Source organism: Phoxinus phoxinus (assembly GCF_949152265.1).
Source record: "Phoxinus phoxinus genome assembly, chromosome: 9".
NCBI classification, from domain to species: Eukaryota; Metazoa; Chordata; class Actinopteri; order Cypriniformes; family Leuciscidae; genus Phoxinus; species Phoxinus phoxinus.
In genome coordinates, this window is record NC_136884.1 from 9,566,084 (window position 1) to 9,592,233 (window position 26,150).

Consider the following 26,150-nt stretch of genomic DNA (forward strand, 5'->3'; position numbering starts at 1 on the left):
ATCCATCAAACTAAGTCTTGAGAGTGAAACTCTTGCTCCCTTCCAAAATCTAAAGAGTTGCCTACTAAGGCACAATTTTAAGACATGAAGGGTATTCCAAAAGATAGAAATGTTCATTAAGATGCCTCTTAAGATACCTTGTTTTAGTCAAATTCCAAGGTAGCATATGCATCCTTTGCAGAAAAGTCAATGCCAAAATTCAATGTGAAAATGTCTGAAAACAAATGCAAGAACGAGGCAAGAGAAATATTGATTATAAATAAGCTTGTATTCCATTAACACTGCCTCACTAAATACTGATAAAAAAGGTTATAAAATAGAATTTAGAAATTTAACATTGTACCTAATATGTGTGTGCAATGAGCGCTTTTTATGTTTCAAATATCATGTTGTTAGCTTAGCAACATGCTAACAACAAACTCAGACAAGACAAGTTGCTGCCCAATGTCAAGTGTTACAAATCAGTCACGTATAAGGATCTATTTGAGTTAGGATGCTGTCTTGAAAGGTAATAACTCAGCTGACTAGGTTTTGTAACAGAGCGAAAAGAGAGGAACATGCGTCTTTCCTGATACCATCTTACTTTGGATCTATGACCAGGCTTTGGATCTATTTCCTGAAAACTGCTCATTTTCTCTCCGTCCCCCTACACTCTGGCTTCCCTCTCTTACAGATTACGAACTAGAGGGGAGGACAGGTGAGACCGCCTATAATTCTTCCACAGCAGAGGGTCGATAATTTCAGGAAGGGGCTATATATCTGACTCCATTGCTTATTATTACACAAGGGCCATAATTCCCCAGCTCTTGATGTATACGACTGCAGAGATTCACTCTATCAGAGTCACCTGGCTAAACTACGGCTTTCAACAATGCAACAGAGCATCTAACAAATAGAGAGCGCTGGCAGAAATGCATCCTTGCACATACTGTAAGGTTCAAAATTAACCTTTTGCCACATCTACCAATAGAAAATGAGATTACAGTCCAAAAGTATTGAATAAAACAAATAAATAATGCATATAAATTAATATAAATGATTATATAAAGTATTTTAATTGATATTATTTAACTATATACATGAATATATAAGTACAAAGCAAGCGGCAACCTCCCTGTCTCTCTCTTGAAGCCAACACGGAAGTGAATTAAATGGCAATTCATCGACTGGCCGCTTGAGGCTGGCTGCAGAAGCGAGTCAAATCTGTATCTCCCCCATGTTAAAATGCCCTCTCTCTCTCTCTCTCTCTCTCTCTCTCTCTCTCTCTCTCTCTCTCTCTCACTATCACCTCTCTCTCTCCCCTTTGCACCACCGACTATCACCTCTCTCTCAGTATCTCTCATCATCACAAAACTCACTCAAACATTTAGGACTAATCTAAACACGATCTAAACAGGCTATGAAAATGTGAACTTGGAATATAAAACTGACGGCACGCACTTATCACACTGTTTACTAGCATAATTCACCTCTGTTGGCGGTAAAGACGATCAAAACTAGCTGACAGTTTGGCATGAACGTGAGCTGACGTTTCACGGCCAAATCAAATAACCAATCGGAGGAGAGCCCTTCTAGCCAATCAGAGGCGAAAAGGGCGGGACCTTCCCCTACCATCCTGGGGAAAAAAATATTGCATCCGGGAGTGACGAGCGATGACGCAAAGCCAAGATGGCGCTAGCCGACTCCGCCCACTTTAGGCTTCAAAAATGCTCTTCAGAAACCTATGGGTGATGTCACGGACACTACGTCCATATTTTTTAACAGTCTATGGTACAAAGTGAATAAATAAAGTAAATAAATATGTAAATAATTAAACAAGCATAAATAAACAAATAAATACAAGCCAACAAGTTGTATTTGCCCTCCAGAAAGCAATTTTGACTCGCATCTCGAGTGTTCATTTGAATCCTGCTCGCCTCACACACATGCAGAAGCACAGGAGTGTATGGCACTGCACCAAGCACAACACACCAGTCACGGTATCATCAGTGTGTGTGTGTGTGTGTGTGTGTGTGTGTGTGTGTGTGTGTGTGTGTGTGTGTGTGCAGTAGTCACCCTAGCCACTTAAGTTAACTTGATGTAAATGTGTTATTACTTGCCCTCTGGGCTCCAACATCTCTCCAAAAAACAGACTTCTGCTCAAACAGGGTTCCCTGACATTTAAACTCCAAAAAGGGACCCTAAGACCTTTCGTTTAACACAGCTGTTTGAATAAACCATTAAAACTAATAACTACAAGACCTACAGCAAATAAGCATGTTCGACAAGAGGTGACGGTGGTTTGACCTCTCTGTAAAATGTTGTGAGGCCCGGTGGGTGACAAGTAGTAATCACGAGAAGACTCAAATTTTCTCTGTACTTACACGCACACATGAGTGCAAACTAAAACCTTTGAGACTACGGAGGCACTCAACAAATAGACCCTGTCCAAATCTAGAGGCAAATGGAGACATGTTTGAAATAATCACTTGTTCTCTCTCATATATCAGTGTGTCTATTGATATTCATACTGTACATTGCTGTTAAACATTGATCAAGAGGGGGCAGATTGTAGCTCCTTAGCCTGCAGTATGGTCTACATGGGTCATGTGATCAGGCTCATAAACAAAGCAAAACAAAATGTGTGAGCGCGCATGTATAGTTATATGTTAATATACTTGTCTATAACTACTACAAACAATATTTACAAACACTGAGCCTGATTCATAAAACACAGGCAGAACAAATTTCTCAAAGAAACTGCTCTCAAGACTTTTGGCCGTGTGTGTGTGTGTGTGTGTGTGTGTGTGTGTGTGTGTGTGTGTGTGTGTGTGTGTGTGTGTGTGTGTGTGTGTGTGTGTGTGTGTGTGTGTGTGTGTGTGTGTGTGTGTGTGTGTGTGTGTGTGTGTGTGTGTGTGTGTGTGTGTGTGTGTGTTGCATTTACAGAAAGGGTTCCAGACCACTCCCCATTTATACTATATATATATATATATATATATATATATATATATATATATATATATATATATATATATATATATATATATATATATATATATATATATATATATATATATATATATATATATACACACACACACACACACATCAGATCCCGCCACAAACACACAACAGTGATGAACAACTAGATGGGTCACCTTTCTGGATGCTATACATCAAGAATACATATTGTAGGGCATTTAAACTTCTTTTCATAAAGATAGAAATAGAAAACAGCCATTTTAAATTGTAATAAAATTTCACAATTGTACTGTTTTTACTGTATTTTGGGTCAAATAAATGCAGCCTTCGGGTACATAAGTGACTTCTTTCAACCTCAACCTTTCTAATGATAGTGCACTTCTGATTCAGATACTTTTGATTCATTTCCAGTCGCATCAATACTGCTGGCGTTAACAATTTTATGCCTCAGGAAATTGCCTGAAGTGATGAGTTTGTCTGTCGGCAATGGTAAAAGTTTCGTTGGTAAACACGCATTACCATCCAAACCATCCAATGGCACAATATCGCACACTTCCAGGGTGTAATCATCACCTAGTGAGAAAGATATGCTTATAAACACTTATTATCATAGTGATGTGACTGACAGGAGCTATTAATCATTGTCAGTGACTGAGGCAAAATCCGCATTGAGGTTTTATGAAAAATGGTTTACGATAGCAGAACAACATATACCAAGTTCTCGTGCCCTCTTTATGTATGCGAAGCTAATGTTTTCTTTCTGTAACAGGAGCTCAGTGTCCACCGTTGCTGCTTCATAACTGACAAAAAGAAAAGTAGAGAGGGATCTGCTAGTAATCTGCCTCGCAATCAGAATTTCCTAGCAGTCTCATGAAAAAGAGCAGGCTGCCTCAGGCTCCAATATAAATGCAATAAGGTAACGGTGGAAAGACAGAGTGTGTTTAGAGTATTGAAAGCGCCAGCGTATATATTTTTTTCCTTCTTCTTCTGGTTGGAGGATCTGTTTTCATGTTTCATTGACCTTTTTTGTATAAAAAGCATGGACCCAATCCTTTATTGAAGAACAATAGGTGGAGGCTGCCAATAGCAGACGTGAGTCAACAGCAGGAGACCAGGGAGTGGCCAGAGAACGTTCAAGAAGATTCCCGTGAGTAATATACGCTCTCAGGAGCCTTCTCTACTTCTCAACCTGAAAAACGATTAACCTATTAAACTACTTCCACCACACCTTGAGGAATGTGGAAATCTATATTTTCAGTTGATGTGGGTGGGCTTTTGGAACAATTCATCAAAAAGCAAGTCTTAAGGAAGCGATTCTTTTTGGGTGTTCGCATAGGATGCGTTTTGTTCAAAATAAGAGCACATGTTCGTCTAGTTACATTACTGTTTAAAAGTTCGGGGTTTGTACGATTTGTTGTTGTTTTTTTGATAATTTTGAGTCTTCATTTATTTGATAAAAAATACTGTAAAAACAGCAATATTGTAAAATATGATTACAATTTAAAATAATTTTTCCATTTTATTATGTAATTTATTCATAATTCTGAATTTTCAGCATCATTACTCAAGTCTTCAGTGTCACATGATCCTTTACAAATCATTCTAATATGCTGCTCAAACAATTCATATTATTTATTACTATGTATTAAAGCTGAAAAGATTTTTTTTTTGGAACCGTTATACATATTTGTCAGTATTATTTGATGAACAGAAAGCCTTTATTTGAAACATTTATTTGTAACATTACACATGTCTTTACTGTCACTTTTAAGCATTTAATGCCCCATTGCTGAAAAGCTTTTTCTTAATTTTTTTTTTTTTTTTTATCTTACAAACCCCAAACTTTTAAACAGTAGTGTAAAATAAAAATGATACGTACAAACTTATGTAAGCATCACAACATTATAATGCACAGCATGAATAAAAAGGATGATATTTTTGAGATTTGATGCATTTAACAGTGATGTAAAATGATGAGTGGTAAAAATTAACATGCATAATTAAATACCCAATATTAGATGACACACATCCAATATCACAATTCTAAAGGCACGAGATGAGACGCAACAGCCAAATATATCTATCTGGATGTGTATGCAAACCAACTTTATATGTTTAACTAACTAAATAGTTACAGCCCTTACATCTCTCCTGAAATTATTTCTAAAATCTTCCTGTGAAGTTTAATATAAAGCAGAAATTAGAAACAAAATGTAGATAATCTATACCATCCCTACTCGTCACTGCCAAACATAGCCTTACATCAACTTATTCGCCACTTACTTTTGACTTTCCCCCTCTCTCTGCCCTCCTCCTCCTCTTTTGTTTCCTCTGATCCTCTTGAGTGTTGCTGCAGACACACTATAAGAAAGAAGAGAGTGAAAGAAAGAATGAACAAAGGGCATTACTACAATGAAATGGATGGAGAAGCGCGCACAAAAAAACGCCAATGAGCACATTCCCAATTCTCTGTGCCAGGCACTCAGATGAGGCTAAAGTCAATTATGCCCCGGCTTAGCCCATTCTGCAACCCGATTCAATTATTTAAATGAAAAATTTGCAATGAAACCTATGAGAGAATTAAAAAGCATAATTTGGACCGCAATTGACTGTGGGTGATTGCTTTAAACGGCTGAATATTGACAATAAACCGAACGCAGTCAAGAGCTGGGTGTTTTTTTCCCAATGAGTGAGCAATGCTGAAGGAATGATGACGGCTTATCTGTGTTACTTTCGAAATCTATGAGTGTGAATGTGTGTATGTGGGTTGAATCACATGCACAAGGAACTTTGATTGGACATGGCCTATTTTTTCTAACAGTGGGTGTTGTAAACAGCGAAGAACAACAGAGAAGCCTTCAGACAGAGGCTGGATCTAGGCTACACCAAAGTGAGCCTAATAAAGCTTGGAGTAACTGATACGAGGTAGAATTATAGATGTCAAAAGTGCAGAAACCAAGTCGATACTAAACAAAAAAATTATCGGACTCAATTTGATACCAGACTCTTTGTGGTCAAGCCATCTGTGAGAGAGAAAAAAAAATTGGTGTGCGGCTGCTACGGAAATGACAGTAATCTCCAGCAAGAACAGAATGGCCTGACTTAACCTAGAAAGACAGTGGTTTACAGATGAACAACATGATGAGGGTAAACGACAGACATGTTTCATTAGTGCTAACGTCACAGACGAAGAGTCCCTGAAGTGCCTTAAACACACTTACACCCTCATGCTCACTCTTTCCATGCATCAGTGGAAGAGCATTTATCCGTATCTGCGGACAGTACACACCTGTCTCTCTTCTCTCAGAGCGATCATTGTGTTAATAAGATGAGCTCACATACGACAGCTCTTCTAAATCTGTGACAATCTCAATAAAATACCAGCGTACTGAATACTGCGCAGTATACACTGTACTGCATGTTGCCTAATATTCTTTAAAATAAAAAAATGAAAACGCCATTTCATGATAAATGTTCTAAATTATATATGCTACAATGTTATCATGTGACCTCCGTGTTGCATGTGAATGCTATCCAGTAACCATATTATCATCAAAAATGACTTAAGTAAAAGTATTTAGTAATTATATAATAACAATTAAATTGCATTTCCACAATGACAAACAATTATTTTATGCATGCATTCATACATTAATACACTACATTATTTAACTCATAAAAATAATTGTACTCCTACATCCAATTATACTATACAGATAAATAACATTTGTATGGCATTCTGAATATAATCTGTGCTTTCCACCATCATCCCATCACAATCTGCTAGTGTCCATTTTTGCCTGATGTCTTTCACATACGGTTGCCCGTGCCGTTGGATTATTTCGGGGGCCCAGTGTCAGGGGTCAAAGGGATTTGGGTGTGGGTAAAGAGGTGGGCTTGAAACTCCATGATTCATTTCACTGCGATCCCAATGCATGTTCTCATTCAGTATTTTGGTGTGTGTTTTGCCAGTCACCAGGATTTTTGGCTCTTTTGTAGACTCACCAATGAGAAGCAGATGTGTGTAGTTGTGTTTCTGAATTCTGATCTCTCTCTGTCGCTTTCCTTCTTCATCACACCCGCATAGAGTACATGCACTTACAGGTTTGTGGCCAAAAGGCAAGTCTTTCTTTTTTCTCCAGTCAATCTGCATGATCTGATCCATGCATGCAGACAAAATACACACAAAAACTCATGCTTTTATAAATACACTGCACAAAGTCTAAATGGGGTTTTCCATCAACTCAGCGTCGAGGTATTTAGGAGCAAGCGAGCCAGAAAAAAGCCACGGTGAACAACAAAGGCCGCCCGTAATCAGAGCTTTGAGGTGTAAGTTGTCCAAAACATTCTGAATTTTGTTCAAAACTTGGGAAGCGTGACGTGCCAGAACCCGAATGTTCCTAAAAATATTTTCCAGAAGAAAGCGGAGGGCTGTTTCGGTAATCTGTCCCGCAGCTAGAGTCGGTCCGCTCCTGGCGCACAACTCTGTTCCAACACAGTGAAAAACCCACCGAAAGAACTGGCAAAAACTTCAAAAACTGCAGTTACCACTCATTAAACACACAAACCGCAACCACACAGCGCTGATCGACAGATGAAAGAAACGTCAGGGTCGGAAGTTAAAAATGCAGATCCTTTGCTGGCGTTCCCTCTTCCAAGCATCAATCCATCCAAAACCAGAGAGGGGAGGAGGATGAATTGTGCTGAATGCGGGTGAGTATGATGTGATGTTGGGAAAGATCTTCAGGGCTCAGAGACTCTGGGAAAGTTTACGGCTGGAAGTAATGAAGAACCCATACACACACACACACACACACACACACACACACACACACACACAGGGAAAATGCACTCATATACTGTCTGGAAGCAGCCACCGAACCACAATCTGACCTTTATGATCAAGAACACACACAGACTTGGACTGCAAACAACTGTAAGTAGCCCACCAAATGCTCTTTATAAACACAGATATGCATACAACACACAACACAGCTTAGGTTCACTCTGGAAGCACTGATGGAGCCACCACCATCTGTGATCTGAATGCTTTGACGGAGCTGTGGGTGTGAGTGAGGACAAAACGGGCAGGACAGCAGAAGGTAATGTTACAACTGACACCAACAAAATTGCCACAATACCACCAGAGCCGAAACTACGGAGTGCTTGAGCTTCAGACTCTCACATTCTGGGCATTCCAGAGATTCTTCCAAACCGGACTTTGACCTCTACCGAGGGAACTCTGACCTTTTTAAGAGTATACCGTTACCACATTTCCATGTTTGTTTGTTTTACACCCAAAGTAATTTAATTTTGTATCTTTCAGAGATGGCTTTCGTTTCAATTCAAATTACATTGAGCTATTCTATATAATAAAATAATAATGTAGTTTGGTTTTGCATTGAGTTGTTGTTTTGAAAACTACATTATCAATAGTAGTTCCTGAGCCAAGATCAGCAGGTCTAAGGGAACAGTTCAGAGACCATTTTTCCAGCTTAAAAACGCATTTTCTTCTGTGAAAATTCACAGAATTGGTTGGATTGGGCACTGGCTCTGGCATCAGCACCTGCACTGTCCGTGAAAATGTGAGATCCGATTAACACCAAGTCCTTCTTCAAAATGCAATCTCTGTCTTTCTCACAACAGTGCATCTCCAGAGTAATCCAGAGGTCCATGGACCAAAAAAAAAACTCACATACCATCATCGAGCTCCATGTTTTCTGCCTCGACTAGCCGCTCCATCTATGGGGCTTATGGCTCCCAGGCACTGAAACTCTGTCAACATGCACGCACACACACACACACACAGTGATAAATGAGATCTTAAATGCAGCAAGACTTCATGAAACTACCACATGGTTCCGAGACTATGTTTTTACAGGTGGGTGTGTGTGAGAATGTGATAACTGAGCATACACACATACAAATCACACACACATTCACAGACCCTGTTGACCTGTGAGGACACGACTGAGCATGTAACAGCCGACGGCTAGCAATGCATCATTTTGCACTAAACTTTCTGTGTTCTTTTTTTTTTCAGGATTCCAAACCTCAAGGTTATTAAAAAGATATTACTTATTTATTCAGCAAGGACGCATTAAGTTGATCAAAAATGACAGTAAACACTAATAAATATTTAATCTTGAAAAATAAATGCTGTTCATTTCGAAGAATCGTGAAAAAAAAAATATTAAGCAGCTCAAGTTTTAAACATTTCTAAGAAAGGTTTCTTGAGCAGAAAATCAGCATATCAGAATGATTTCTGAAGGATCATGGGACACTGAAGACTGGAAAAATGAAAATGTTGCTATTTATTTGCTAATAACATCTATTTTAAATTGCAAATAATATTAATATTTCTGAATATTACTTTTTTAACTGTATTTTTTATCATAATAAATGCAGCCTTGGGGAGCATAAGAGACTTCTTTCAAATATATTTTAAAAAAACGTTACCGACCCAAAACATTTGAACAGTTTTGTAGTCAACAACACACTAGTTTGTAATGTGTGTATACATATTTCAAATTATTTTCAAATATAGGCCCTTTTCACATTTCCAGGTTTGTCAGAAGCGGAAGTCGTCATATAGTTCCCATTTGCTCAAATAGCAAAAGAAACTCCACAATAGTGCTTTCACAACTTTCAAAAGAGGAAAAAAAAATAGAGAGAGATCATAAAAGAAAGACGCCAACTTTACCATCACTCCAATACTCACTGCATTAGAAACACCCTAACAGCAGCGTTAACTATTTTTTTGCAATTGGATGCAAAGGAAATATAATACTAAGTATAGTGTTACAAATATACATAGCCTATATTTATTTAAAAAAAAAAAAAAAACTTGCAGGATTTAAGATGCTGATGACCGTTAAAACGGTCCATTATACATTTATATATTATTTTTATATATTAAATAAATTGTTGTTTTTTTTGCAGTGTATGACATACCAGTAAGAGCCTTTTACTGGAAGGAAGGTTTTGATGTTTATTCTCAGCAATAAACACACCATAAAACAACATTCTACTGACTAATCAACCCCCCGACATGTACCAGTACATCAATAATAAGCACTGTTGATCCATGGAGTGCAGTTTGTCTATGTGAATATGTGAGGGCACAATTCCCATGGTAAAATGGTAAAGTAAACTGGTGGCATATGTGAACTGGGGCATTAAAGACTCATATCAAGACATGCCATCAGAGACTGAAAGAGTAGGAGATGGAAAAAAGGGGGGGGGGGGGGAGAGAGAGAGAGAGAAAGAGAGAGACATACTGGGCCAGGCTCCAATGATGCCCGCTTTCTCACACACCCACTGCAAAGCTTGAGGCAGGAAAGAGCTGGCAGCATCGCTCAGGAACCTGCTCCCATGGCAACAACAACCCAGAACACCGCGACTTTAGCGCCTGAGCGAGACGACACGGTTTAACACGAGAGGACAACGAGCGCGAGACCTGGTACCGGTGTGGAGAGAGCAACGGTCTAACTGCAAATTCCACTTTTCCATATTGCTTGTGTTAAGATGGGAATAAGAAATAGTGTGTGCGTGCGTTTTTTGGGGGGGGGGGCATTCAGAGACCGATTCTGAAAATAAAACACTTGATGGTACCCATGGAAATGCTTCACAGCAGAGAAATTGAATTTCATAGGAGAGAGACAAACTGAAAATTGAGAGTTAGTAAGAAAGAGAAAACCATTGATTCTATCATTGGACTTAGTGATACTGAGAAAATGCCCTTCATACTTGGAGATGATAGCACTGCTGCAAATAGGTTTTAGCCATTCACAATCTTAGAGACGGTTAACTCTCAAGAGAGACCCGCTTTATTTATTCATTTATTTAGATGGATTTTATTTATTTATTTATTTGCAATGCTACATGATCTATACATTTGTTTTTACTTTATTATTTCTATAATAGAGAGATATAGGGCCGCAAGAATCATTTCACTATCCATTTCTCATGAAATGGCAGCTGACAGCATTTTACACAGGTTGACTAGTTGAGGTGTCTTTGCTTTTGTTGAAGCGGTGACACCCAACCATGGCTCATAGGACACACTAACCACCATCCCTGCACTGCTGTCATGCAACGGCACACCGCATATTATCTGTTAAACACATGTTCTCCTCACAGCGCTAGTAAATAAAAAAATAAAAAAAAAGATTGTAAAAGAGAAAAATGTCAACTGGCATCTTTCCCTGGTAAAGGGGCAGTATTCGAGAAAGGAAAAACCTGTTGTAGAAAAAAAAAATTACTCACCCTCTTTTCATTACAAATCTGTGTGACTATCTTTCTTCTGTGGAACACTAACCGAAACTATTTGCATTCATATTGCTTGAGAAGACCTACAATATATCAAATGAGTCATATAAACTATATGGAATGTATTTTAACGATTTCAGGGATTATCAGACCACAGACAACTTTTGATGTGTGAAAAAATAGCTCTTAAAACATTCTTCAAAACATCTCCTTTTGTCTTCCATTGGCATACGGGTTTGGAACGCCATAAGGGTGAATAAACAATAAATGAATTTTCATTTTTTGGGGGTGAACTGATCCTTTAAGGCTTGTAGATGTGGGAATATGAAGCAGATGTGTTTATTTCCTTCACTTTATTTTCATTGGACAGAATTATTTCAAGATCCTGATCGGGATCCAACACACACGTTCGGTTTCGCTTGACAGGTATGCAGAGGAGGAGGAAACCCAACAACTCGTAAAAAGTCTATTCCATCTGCAGGTACTCAATTTATCTTTGAAATGAGCTGGAAAAGAGTCATTTGTGGGACTGATTGAGTGAAATTTGAGAGTAGGTATGTTTAGACTACTAGCTTAAATAAACCGGCGTTCGGAAGCCGTCTTTAAGATTGTTTATTTGTATATTAACAGAACGGACATGTTTTTAGGGCTTATCAATCAGTAATTTATACCAAAATAAAAATGCAGTCTGTTAGCATTAGCCTGTTAGCATTCGTTTTGAACATTTGTACTTTGTGATTAAAATAGTTACTAACAGTGACATATTCCTGTAGGCGTCCACATTTTAGTGAATGAAACTGTTTGTGAATGAATGTGATCAGCAATGTCATTTCCAGAGGCATCAAAAAATGATTTCATGACATATGCTAACATTGCTGTATGAACCTCCCTCTGGCAATTAAACTCTGAAATGCTGTTTGCAGATCAGTTTGAGATCAAAACTCTGATTATACATTTTACTTGGCTCTCTAAACTGATCTTGAACATCAAAAAAGGCCTACGGATGAAAAAGAGTAATACATTCCAGCCCTTGAGACCCTTGACCCAGTAATTTCGCTTAGAAAATCTGATCTATGTTTGAGGGGAGTATGTAAACAAGTTAGGGCGGCCATGAGAACATTTCAGTCATTTTTTTAAGAGCGGTTCAGTTTTAAATATGAAATGGGCTGCCAGTACAAAGTCAAGAAAGAAAAGAAACATATCAATCTGGGGGAAAAAATGTGACATTAAGTTATACAAACTCTTGACCTTTTCGTTTTCAAAGTAAACATTCAGAACTGCCACATAAAATAACAGGCCCGTAATGGATTTCACATTGAACTCTTAAAGTCTTACAAAATCGTTTCACCAATCTCTGCATGACTTTCCAGAAATGTCTAGGCCATATGCTCTAGAAACACACACACACACACACATACACACAGATGGCCAATAGGCAGCAGAAGGGCTCAGCACCCTGTTCCCCACAAACTATGTTCTCTTCCATCTGCCACAAAAAAATAAGGTTTACAGGTGGCAGCATTTTCTTGCCAGCTCTATTTTAGATCATGTTTGGTGAACGATCATGTGGTAATGCCCTCTGAGCTTTTTGCAGAAACAAACCTTGGGCATAATCATCATTTGAAAAGAACAGACAGAAACTCTCTCTGTTTACTCTGAAGCTCTATAAATATTTGATATGTGCAGAGAACACCTTTAGCCGCTTTTTTGTTTATTTGGCAAACAAATGCAGAAGAATCTACCTTAAATATATTAACTGGTAATCATTAACACCTTAACCTGAGAAGCACCATAGGAGGATTCAACTAAATCAGAAAAAGGAAGATCTCAGGTACCCATTCCTAGCAGGTAAGGATTGTATTAAGATAACATTTTTATAAATCACAATAAAAGTAATTTTATATCACAAACAATAGTTATTTTTGCCATATAAACATTCAACCCCAAAAATTAGAGATGCATGATATATCGGCCACCAAATCAGTATTGGCCCATATATGTTATTTGTTAATGTTATAATTATCGGCCGATAAGAAAATTTGGCCGATATATTAAAGTCAATAAATAATGAAATATTTCATTCAGCTGAGACACTAGCTTGATATATTGGAATATCGGAATCACTTTTAAAAGGAAAATACAGTTAAGTCCAACACGTGCAGCGCAAGTCCGTCATATAGGCTACATAAAATTATAATGAGAACGTAATTGTGTGTTTGGGACAGGGTGAGACTTCCGTTTTTGTAATCAGGCTCTCAAAAATATTATAAAAATGTTGATTTTGATTTATCGGCCAATATATCGGTTATCAGCTTTCAAATATAAAAAATTATCGGTTATCGTATTGACCAAAATTTGCATATCGGTGCATCCTTACCAAAGATGTTTTATAATATGTAACAATACTCAGATCAGAACTACATTATAGCAGCCACAATATTCATATCCAATATCCAGTTTTAATGAATCACAGGAATGTTAGTACTGTCATGAATCCAGAGCTAACAAAACAAGGCATATGATTTTATTGAGTAATTCTATTTTGGGGGGAAAAAAAATGAAATAAAAGCAAAAATAAGATAAATATACACCAAATAAAATAAAATAATTAAAAACCTTGTGATTTGCACCAACATACCATGAAGACTGGCGCTGCTACAGATCCACAGAGTATCCCATAGTCTCTGTACTAGATGCTTGAATAACTCTAGCTGGAGGAAAAGCCTTAGGCAACTGAACAGAGGCTTCCAGGAAGGCCATCCCTCTGCTCTCCACATTAACTGACCTGGATTCTATGAGCATGGATGGCAAAACTAAGTCTGATGTTCCTTAGAGACTTTTTTGGGGTTCATTGGTCCAGACAGGAACATAATAACGCTCGGCCTAACCCTATTTTAGTCCAGACACTGAAGAGTCTGAAATTGGAAGCCATGGCCTTTAAAAGGATCCTTACCTGGTCATATTTCCCGTCCCAAGGGCGAAACGCATGCAATACATTTGAATTGAGTGAGGCGCAGCGAGAAGATGTGGTACCTGACAGAAAACAATCCAACAGCCTGGGGCCTTAAATGAGTTCAGCAGACACACTCGGAAATAAAATGTGGCTCCTCGTTTGTTCCCTGTGTGCAGTATGCTATGTCACAGAAAGGAAATGATCCTTGCCTTCATTCCCTGCCTGGACTGGGAAGTTGATCTAAAATCATTCTGAAGGTTGTCTGAATAAAAAAAAAAGAGATAAAAAAATCCACTGTGTGGAGATACCAAAGTTCTCTCTATCAATGCAAAACATGGAATGGCTTAAAATGTAGAGTTTTGCATTTGCCACGTCACTGACCAATCAGAAGTGATTATTCACAACCAAATTACGCTTTAGCATTAACATTTAGCTTCTATGCATTAAGTTCCCTTCGGAATAGCTACTGACCATATAGCATATATGGAATTCACAAGGGAACAGTAAACGAGAGTGAGCTAAAAAAAAATTTTTTTATAACATTTTATGGAGAAATGAATGCCATATTTGTTTATATGCGTTTAATCTGGACTATAATTTATACGCAACGCACAAGCAAGCACTGGACTGAAGCAATAACGTTGTGCTAGCATGTTCCACACCGTCCCTTGCATGTCTGGAAAATGACTTTAGACCTTTTTCAGAGCAGCGCTATGACAGGTATGAAAGCGAGGCTGTGAGGGATAGACTTACCGTGTTTTCGATGGCATCCGCTGTAAAAAGCTGCTACATCATTTATAATTTTCCACAGCTCATGTTGTCGGGAGTTTTGTCTACTGACATTACTTGGAAAGATATTTTTGCAGTGTTTCATCAGCAGAACAATACAAAAACACATTAAATAATGGTAAAAACCACTGAAGAGATGCATGTCTCCCTCACAGCCTCGTTTTCATTCCCATTAAAAAATGTTTCGCATAAAATGCCCTTAAGATTTCCATGACATTGTTTAGTCAGAAGTGTTTTAGATATTACACTCTTTTCTAATGAAGGGTGTGACTGCTTGCTTCCTTAGGGGGAAGGTTGTGTAACTCTTGATTGCAGGCATAATTATAATTACTGAAACTTTATAAAATAGGAAGTACGAATTTGACATTTTAATTAGACCACACTTTTCTTGGTGTATAAGTTCGATCTAATGAGCCACCACGCTGTCTACTGCCTACATAGGCCACAAGCATGTACGACAGAATGATCAATTAAATGTTACACATTACTTGACTGATTCAAACACTTGACATAGGCGTCAACTCTGTATGCTACACAAATCCACACAAAGCCTTTCATGAAGTGCACTAAAAGAAGAGACTCGATTCACAACTTCCAATTACATTTGATGTTAGCATGTTGCCAATCAAACAACATGATTTTCTAAGCAGTGGGTGTGTTGAAATGCATACTGAGATTGTCTAATCTGCCAAGTATACATACAATGCTGCCTTTAAATAGCTAAAAAAAAAAAATATTATAAGGCATCATAATTCGGTACAGCTTTTGTGTCACAAGTGTCCAAAAATGCTGTCTAAGTAGACAGTTAACATGGTTTTGGAACAGAGCTCAAGAGAGTGTTCGATCCTCAAAATATTCACTATGCTTTCATAACTAAAGACCAATCCCACAAAAAGTAAAGCACCTTATTATGAACATTAAGCTTGCTAATGACCTTTTTAACTAGCAACTAATGTCAATGTGCATGGGTGGGGGTGAATGAAGAGGTGTAAACAGTACTTTACATACACAAACACATGCCTTACATCTACACCCACACTTACAAACACTCTTAACATCGGTAACTAACAAGCCTAGACGCCATTACGCTCTGCTGGGCATGACACAGCCTCTTATGCCAAGCAGAGTCATCGACACACTGAAATGTTCACACATGCCTTCTCACAGAGAAAGAGAGAGGCGAGAGAAACGAAACTTCATCATCACGTGGGTCCCAACTCCAAGAATAAAAGCTCAGATCTAAAACAAGAATTCAAAGAGGTCTTGGGGGTTTAGATTAAAGATCGTAACTTCATTGAGAGAAAAAAAAAGCTGTGTATACCATTACCGATAGATTTACTAATTTAATTTGACACTCTGGGTTTTTATATAATGTAAATGCAGAGTTAAGGCATTAAACAATAACATAACATTGGAAAAAAAAACAATGAAATGAGAGGCATTTGCATATTTTAAAGGGTGTTGAAGATTGCCTCAGTTCGGCGACAGTCAGTCAGGCCAGTCACGCAACACCGGCCATGGCGGTCAGACCCTAACCCAATTAATTTTGACTTCACTTTCATGTTCCAAACATGAAAGAAGCTTGAATGAAAGAGAGAGAGGGGGGGAAAGAGAGCGACAGAGCACCATTACAGATATTTTGACATTTTTGAGGAGTATGACAATGACACAGACTCACTTCTGAGAACTATGAGCCAATATATAGAAAGGTCTCTGTGTCAGTGAAAATGATTCAATTTTACAATTTTATAATTTAATGCATTATTTTCATTCACATATCATATTATTAGCATTACAATCAAACGAACATAACATAAATGTATTATATTATATTATAATTCATATAAATACATTTATTTAAAAATTAATAAAATTTGTATCATTTTATATAGGCTAATATGTTTGATTGTAATTTTATATAATATATTACATAATATAATAATGAATGTATTTTATTCATTTTGCATCATTATTATTTATATTTTTCTATACGTTTTGTTTACAGTATGTATCTTACTCATTGTTGCTTTAACATTTACATCTTTTTTTGTTAATCCTAAAACTCTACATTTCCCAGTTTAAATGAGATTCGCCAGATGTTCTGGAACTGTTAAATTAGCAGGACTGTGTTGGGCAAGGTAGGTGAGTTCCTGACTCCATGTCGACATCAAATCAACAGCAGCGACCCAAATCCACCCTTCTCCTACCCACAATTCTCTGTTGCACTTAGAACTAGTTTGTGTGAGGCCTTTTGGAGAGGTCTTAAAATCAATAGGTCAAGGTTTTGGTGAGCTGGATGTTCAGAGGGAAAAGCCTGTCATGCCTGAGAGGACAGGAAGTGTAGAAATGATCCGCAGCATAATGCCTCATGGCCCAGTGAGGAGGGAGAACTCTGCCAGAGAGAGCAATGACCACATGGCTCCTACAACAGCCTACAAATTAACCGAGATAAGACACATGCTGACTTTTTAGAGAGAGAGGGAGAAAATGGGAAATGGATAAAGAAAGAAGTGGACCATTGAAAAAAGAAAAACCTGCCTAAATAAAAACATTACAGAGAAAAGGAGAGAACAAAAGGAGTGATTATAGACAGGGTATTATGCCAGTTTTAAACCTCCAGGCTCAGGCCGAAGACTTTATCTTTAGACCGCACAGAATCTGAGCATGCAGAACTCTGCAGAAAGATCCAGAGAACTGGAATGGTCATTCATATTCCCTAAACCCTGCATGTTCGCATTGAGTATTGGAACAACAAATCAACCAATAATAACAGCTTCAACACTTTACAGTGCTGATGCAAATCGTTGCCTGTTGGACTAGAAGATAACACCAAAAATAATGCCACAAACAATAAATATTGAAACAATAAAAATGTTGTAATGCAACAAAGAGATATTTTTTTAATATCTAAAAAAGTTTTTTTTTTTTAAGTACATTTTATTGTCTTCATTCCACTAAGAATGTAGTTCTTTCAGTTCCATTTAACTACATCTATTCCCAATCATTCTACAGATCCACCTATGTCCTAAATGTCTGGGCCTGCTTATCGGTCAAAGATCAGTGAAATGAGCTCTGGACCCAAAAGAGAGAGACAAGAAAAAGAGAGTGTAGGGGTCATACTGAACAGAGCAAGAGTGTGATCAGAGGTCACATCAGATCTCAATGCATTGCAAAGCCTTAAAGCACCAGTGACCTGAAAGCATCACTACTATTCTATGGATTGGTTTTATAAGAGGCCAAGTATTGTAAGGTCAGGCCACAAATAAGGAGAGGGAGAGAGGGAGAGAGAGGGAGAGAGAGGGAGAGAGAGAGAGGGAGAGAGAGGGAGAGAGAGGGAGAGAGAGGGAGAGAGAGGGAGGAGGGTTGGGGGTTGAGGTTACACATCTGGTTGTGTTCAGGATGTTTGAGATTCCTCTGTGGTCTGTTTGGGGTCTCTGTGCCAAGGGGAGGAGGGGTGAAGAGACGGGTCTATTCAGCCTGAACACTTCGAATTAAAGCAACCCCTCAGTCTGATTTCTCAAACACATCGACATCAACCATTAGGGATGGGATGAGTAGTTGACTAGTCATAAATATTGTTTTAGTCGCTGCAGTTCAATTAGCATGCTGACAGCATAGTTTAACTGCTATAGATATACAAATGCATGCAATTGTCTTTATGCTGCTGTCACTTTAAGACCAACTGCACAGATCCAATATACCTGTATGTTTTCTTTTTCACTTAAGACATAAATGACCATTTACTTGCCAAGACATGGTCCCTTGACACATAAGTATGTGTATTTAACTGTTCAAGCCCAATTAGGTGGCAAAAAGCACTAAGTTCAGTACTAATGTGCTCTATGAGCAGCGGCTTCATGTGCGTCTCTCAGACAGAAACCATCTCTCTGACAGCGCATGCATTGAGCGAAATGACTTATCTTTCACTGCTAACTGCTCTTCAATGGTTTAAAATCACTTGTGTCCGTGACCGCGCAGCACAGCAACGTCACCTGAGAGTAACAGCGCTAGAGACGATAGTCCAAATCTCTACAGGTTAACGTCTACCGGTATACATCACCCACCCCTAAGTCTCATGTGAACAAGTATAAAGTTTAAGTCTCGTGGATATGTGCATTTTAAGGGTCATTCCAAACATGTCTTGAAATCCCAGTTAAATGTTTGCAGTAGAACACATACAATAGGAAATCATTGGGCAAAACATTATGGAGGGTTTAAAAGCAGGTTAGCATGTGATTCTATCACACTAGTCTCATGTTAAAAGTATAATGTTTAAGTCTTGTAGATATGAGTGTATTAGCATTCAATCAAAACATGTCTTGAGATTCCCGTTTAAACATTTATAGTAATATACAAATGGAAGTCTACGGGGCAAGACATTACAAAAGGTTTAAAAGCAGGTTACAACCCATACTAGTATCATGACAACAAGCACATATGTGATTTAATGTGCATTCCAAGCATGTCTTTAGATACCTGTGTAAATCACGTTTGTAATAATACACGTGAAAGGGAAGGCTATGGGGCAAAACATTACAGACTGTGTAAAATAAGAATAGTGATTCTATCACACTAGTCTCATGTTAACAAGAGATCATGTTTTAATGTTCATTCTGATGCATCGCCTTTCCCCGGTGCTTTACTGCAAGAGCAATTTTTACTCATTTTTTAAGAACTAATAGCCTAGAGAAGCTGAAATAATTTTCTGTGACAACAAAGCTTAGCTTCTGCTCAATCTGCTGAGCCCAGAACATTCTTATAAAACTCAGAAACTTTAAAAAGGGCAGAGATTTGACAGGCCATGTCTGGCTCATCTACAGCAGAAAGACAAGGACCTTAGGGAGTGCAAAGGTCAGATTTAACAGTGTTTTTCCACAGAAAAAAAATACCACTTTCCTTGGTGCGTAGAGATGTGACCGAGTACTACATTTATAAACATCAAATGGAGCTCTTTCTTGGCTATGAAAGTGTTTTTTTTGAAGGCTGCAACAGGGAGTAAACTCATACAAACGTCTGTCTCTCTCTCTCTCTCACACACACACACACACATTTCTACCTCAAAGGCCAAAAATTTAATCACCAAAAATAACAACCGGTCTTTAGTTCCATAACCAACGCATCCGCTTCCTAAATGCACCATTTCAATATGTACGTGTCTAAACAAGTCGATCTATTCATTTTACTATTCATTCATTTAAACAACTTTAACAGTCATACCTCAGCACTGACGCTCTTGACAGCGGAGCTCAATGCCATTGTTGGATCTAAAGGAGTCCACAATGTCAAAAAAGATGCTAAAGAAACGCCAAAACAGCCTACAGCTTTATCTATGTACAATTTATTATGAGACAAAATTGAAATGGGGAGATATTCATCTTTATTACAATGTGGCAGATCAGACGATGATTTGAGACATGGGGTAATGTAATGAACCTGTCTATGGTGCTGTCGCTAGAAAAGAGGGCTGAGGGTAGTCATTACCCTGAGCTGTCAAACGCTGCCTCCCTCATTCACCTCACTCATAATAGAGCTTTTCTCATTGCCTAAATGAATACAAATGTCTTTCTGTGAATGCCTCTGACATTCCACCTGACAGCCAGGTGTACATGGGTGGAGAGCAATTTGTTTCTGTAAGTGAGCGTTAGCTATATGCGTGTGTGCGCGCATGTATGCAGTAGGTGTGTTGGTCTGTAGGTGTGTGAGATTGTACGTAGGTGTGCGTTAGATGAAACAGTCCCAAATGATATGTTCTCAAAAGACAGCTGCATGTGGATGTGTGGAGGTGTAACTATTGTGCGTCTGGTTTTAATATTGTCTCCAGTTCTTCCTCTAATGTCCATGTGCGTCGGTCACGTCTCAATGGAGTGCCGCAGCTGTAGGACTAACTCAACTGGCTTGTAAAAAGAGCTCCTCCTGAACCCTGGAGACCTGAACACCCTGTAACTGAACTTTTTCCCATTAATCTAAAAGTCTTGTGTCATGCCTGTGGCTACCCTATCATCCCTATGAAAGAAAAAAAGATAATAATTAAATTAAAATAAATAAACAATTCAATTAAATAAATAAAGTAAAAAATATTTTAAAGTTACGGTTAGTATATATATATATATATATAATTTAATTTTTTAATAAAAATAGAAAAAAGAGACATGTAACGTGTCAAAAGGAGAAATGAAAATTTACTTAGCGAATATGACAGATGTTATGTTAGCTGCAAACTTAATTACACATCATCACCCTGATAATGTCACGGAAAACAACAGATGAGCGGGAGGAGGGTGTGAAATCACTGGAAGCAATTTTCCGCCATCTCAGAGCGTGAAAAGTGGCTTGTACGGGCTGCAAGGTGCCCTATAATGTGCTGATCTAGAACCGGTTTGCCAAGTCAACATCCTGCCCCGATCTCTATGTCAGAAAAACTGTTAAACTGATCTTAGATTAGCACCTGAAAGAGAAAAGTGGAGTCTGTGGAAGAAATGCAAGGCTATATTCAATCAAGTTCAAAGACATTGACCACCGACGTTGACACCTAAATATTTGCTGCCTTACAGCCTATAGGCAGCCGCCTTCTAAGGCAGCATCCGAACTAGGGTTGTCACCAGGCTTGCTGCGATAATCAGTGTTACACTGTGTTCAGCCGCACACACGTTACATCACTTGCCCACCGGCATAAAAACACATAACAGAAGTACTGGGTAAAATTATAAACTTATTTAGAAGTGGAAAACAGTGTTTATAAAACAACATTTCTCTAGTTTGTCGCCATTCTGGATTTATTTTTCACTGAGCTCAGGAGAACGTACTAAAACAATGACACAAACGCCCTGTAAAAGAGGACGTCAATAAGAAGACCAGTCATGTACTTAATATATTCAGTCCTGTGTAAATAGGCTAGGGGAAAAAAGTTAATTTGCAGGACAGCTGAGATCAGCATCATCCACTATGCTAAAGACACTTTCGGGACGGTTAGCATTTTAATTAGAATGAACAAGACAAGAGGACAATGCTAGTCAATAATTAGATCATTTTCATAATTTGTATCCCGATTACTGATTGGCTCCACCAAAATAAGTCAAGGCCATCTACAAGCGTCTGACCTCACTTACCCTTACAGCTCAATATCTTTCTGACAGTTGTAATGTCTCTTACTTCCTGACCACATTCACAAGCGTAACACTGACATGCATGAAACTCATTCACCCTGTGAAAACAAATGCAGTCTTTCTGACCTTGTTTACAGCAAGCCGTTTTAACTCAAGAACACTTGACAGTAAGGACTAGGAAGGGGCATGGACTGAGACACCTTGGGCTTCCTCAGAGGACCTGAACACAATACAAACTCAAGAGATTCACAACTATTTTTAGGTTAGATCAGCCAGTGAAACAAATATTTGTCATTTAACAGCAGGGATGTGAATCATAAAGATGTATTAACAATTCCAAGGATTTTTGAAATGCTTCTGAGAAGGAAATATTTGGAAATACAAAACTGAAAGTAACTTACATTTTGATGAATGAGACAGATTGAGTAACTCTGAATGATTCATCAGTGATTCACTAAAATTAACGGATCATAGGAGTCATTTGTTTTTTAATCAGACTTGGTTTCACTGTATGCATGTTTTTGCATTCAGTAGAAAGCTGAGCTGTTGATTTGTCTTTTTTTAATATTTTTTTACATTTAAGTGAAATACGTCAAAAAATACGTCTGTGGCATATAATAGTGGTGCATTTTTGTAACGTGTTCTTTCTTTCAGTTGATAAAAACGAGTCACTAAAACTCATCTGCTTCCAACATTTTTTTATAAAACTGAACAAGAGCTGGGTCTCAGTTCCCAACTGTATTAACACACATTTTAATCAAATTATAACTGCGATGGAGCAGAATTGGGGTCTCAAGAACACTCAGCCGTAGTCTCTAAACCACTGAAACTCCTACCGATGGCCCAGATTTGTAACTATTATGTTTCCACCTCCTAATGAACTGAACAAGCTGATTAGAGTCATCATGCACCCAGTGATCCATGAAACAATTCCAACAGCAGTTTTAATCAGTGACATTTATGGACCAGAAAAATTGGCTCGCAGAGCAGGAACGTTACAACCACAGGTCTATGACACAGCTTAGAAAGCGCCGCAACACCCGCCGAGAAACACAATACTCGATATTGACATGCAATCACCATGAAGAACCCCTCACGAGCCTCACTGGATATGATATTTGTGATGAATAATTTTCTTGCGGTAACAGAACCGATCAAGAAATCTGAAGCCGGATTCCTATTAGATTAAGATCTTTTTTTTCTCTCATTGTTTCGTGCATGGAGGAATGTGAATGCTGTTATGGATTTCCTGTCAGTCGAGGCTTTCACACATGCCTTAATGCTTCTTTACAAACAGACATCTGAATTCTATTTGGCGATGGCATTAAAGCATAAATAGTTCTGCCGTTCTCAGTTGCAACATTTGTAATGACATAAAATAAAATAGGAAATAGGCTGTCAGTGTTTGTTATAGAGGCAATACAGGTGACAAAAGAAAGCCCTTTTTAAACTCTTTTATTAAAAGAAATTCAATGTTTGAATGAACAACCCACCTTTGCCCTTCAAGCAATAAGCATATGTGTGAACAACTGTTTTCGAAGATGTTTTTGTCGGTGCACCCATCCGTGTGTTGATTAGATCAGAGTAAATGAGTGATACAGAGTTGAAGCAGAGCAAAGTTGCATGATTTAGCCTGAAGCGAGGAAAAATATGTCTCTTGATCTATCACTCCAATTCCACTTCGATACGAGTGTTACATGTTAACAGCCCATAATCCTGCATTTGAGCAAGAATTCACCACGGCCTTGTCATGGTGAATCAGTTCATCAATCCATAAAAAAACATTCATCTAAATGTCTTCTTTTGTGTAAAGAAAGTGAGTAAATCATGACATTTTCATTTTTGGGTGAAGTATACACCTTAAAGATATGTTTAATATATATTTATAGTGAAAAATGAAACACAAAACAAAACAATCTACCGGTTAAGGCAACATCAACAAATCTACAACAGTCCATATCAACACATTTGATGCAATTACCCCTTCACTTCAGTCACATCTACCTTCCTTCAATCTCCCATGATTAATCAAGAGGGGGTGCAAGAAAGACATGGAGGTGGGGAGGGGCTATACATGAAATAAAGGAGACAAAGAAGAGATGTGATGAAACCTAATGAAAAGCATTGTAATCACACTGAAGAGCCCATCTGCACTCAGGAGTCTAATCAAACTTCCATGCCTCGAATTAGACTAACAATACACCACACACACACACACACTTTAAAACAGTAGAAGCGCAGGATTTAGGTGTGGAAATTAAAGCATCCATCCACCGTTAACAGCTCGTTTGCTCGGCAGTGACAAAAATTGAAACGTTTTGGAAAGCGCATTTCTTTCATCTTACACTCCATTACACTTTATTAAATCTCTAGTAAACAGAAGGCAGGAGGCAGATGTAACATATCTAGTCCGTTTACCTGCTGCTTCAGAGATGTAAAAGATGATGTAAAAGTTGTTATGGATTATAACATATTAACTCTCCCCGACCTACATAAAGAGCCTGAAACACTAGAATGTGAAAAAAAGGTGTAGAAACAGTCATTACTGTAGTCTTCACGATCACGTGATCATACAGAAATAATTGTAATATACTGAATTGATGCTCAAAAAAACATTTCTTGTAATCGATGAAAACAGTTGTGCTGATTGATGTTTTTGTGGAAAACATTGTTTAAGGATTCTTTCATGAATAAAATGTCAAAAGAACAGCATTTATTTGAATTTGAAATCTTGTGTATATGTAAAGGTCTTTAATGTCACTTTTGATAATACTTTCATGCACCAAAGATGCATTAAGTTGAAGTTAAAAATATATATATACACTGTATAGTACATTATTATTCACTGACAATCAATAACGTCAGAATAATGAGGATGTAGAGACCAAGTTGTATGGACCAATTGAATTATTTTTTTATGGAGTGTATGAAGCAGGGGGAAATGCATTACCCATGCATTATATTTGCATGAGAAAAAAATTAGTGATCAGAATTTCTCCTTTTGTGTTCCACAGCAGTCATACGGGTTTGGATCAACATGAGGGTGAATAAATTATGTCAATTTTATTTTTGGGTGACCTATCCCTTTGAAGTCAACATGAAACTGCATTCATAACCCTATTATGCTATCATAATGTGACTTTTTTGCAGTGAAATCATAAATTCAAAGAAAGAAGGATTATTTTGGAATGATTGATGTGCGCTGATGAATCATGCGGAATAAGACCAGGCACATGTATTAAAACTATAGTGAGAGCAATGATGACATTATTGCTCTGAGAATTAACATCCAGAATTAGACTCAAAGGGACCTGGATAAGCATGAAAAGAGCAGCTACCCAGAGCTTGCATCAGGAAGAGGTGCTATGGCAACACTCGCAGCTTTTTCTTATAAAAAATGCTCCAGTCCCACGCTTAACTAGCCACATGTGTAAACGCTTGTGAAAACGAGCTGTCAGCTTCAAATTTTTGAGGCGGTCAATGCAGACTGAGCAAACCACTGATCATGTTTCCCTCAGGCTAAAACAACAAGCCTGGCAGCCTGCTATAGCAAGATATAGCTGCCCTTTAACACTGATCTCAGACCAGCTTTGACGTTTCTGCTATTATGGTAAGAAAGAAGACCTTGGAGGGCAAGCCAACTTGAAAAAAAAAAGTGCATTTCAGAGTAGATGCCACATTTAATTTGAAGAGAAAAAAAAGGCTGTGTTGGATTGTCACAATATCAAAGCTTCAAATATTTCACAATTCTCAACACTAATTTTCATATAACAGCCAAAAGCAATATGGTATTGGACACATACACTAGCATTAAGATGATGAAATGTAGTATTCAAGCGTTTCTCACTGAAGGAAGTGGACGTGCACACATGGTCATCATATAAAAAGCAGCTTGTGATTTTGAGCTTTATGAGTTTGAATGCAATCCATATCAAATGACAAGCAAATGTATTCCTTCAGAAATTACTCCAGGTTTGGACAAAGCAGAACTCAAGACTGACGGTTGAATGTGACTGAGCTGTGCCGAGGTTTGAGTAGGAGGGTCTTATTACAGAGAACAGGATAGACTCCAT

At 38.0% G+C, this 26,150-nt stretch overlaps 1 protein-coding gene across 2 annotated transcripts in view; it reads right to left on the reverse strand.

Moving 5' to 3' along the window:
- The window catches only part of plxnb2a.1 (plexin b2a, tandem duplicate 1), a 98,833-nt gene that overhangs the window by 44,482 nt on the left and 28,201 nt on the right, over positions 1-26,150 (reverse strand). Inside the window, exon 2 of one of the 2 annotated variants that reach the window (XM_079622146.1) lies at positions 5,245-5,322. The exons of the other annotated variant lie outside the window; for it this stretch is intronic. The gene's annotated coding sequence lies outside the window, so the exon portion shown is untranslated. The remainder of the gene's footprint in view (positions 1-5,244; positions 5,323-26,150) is intronic. 2 annotated transcript variants of the gene reach the window in all.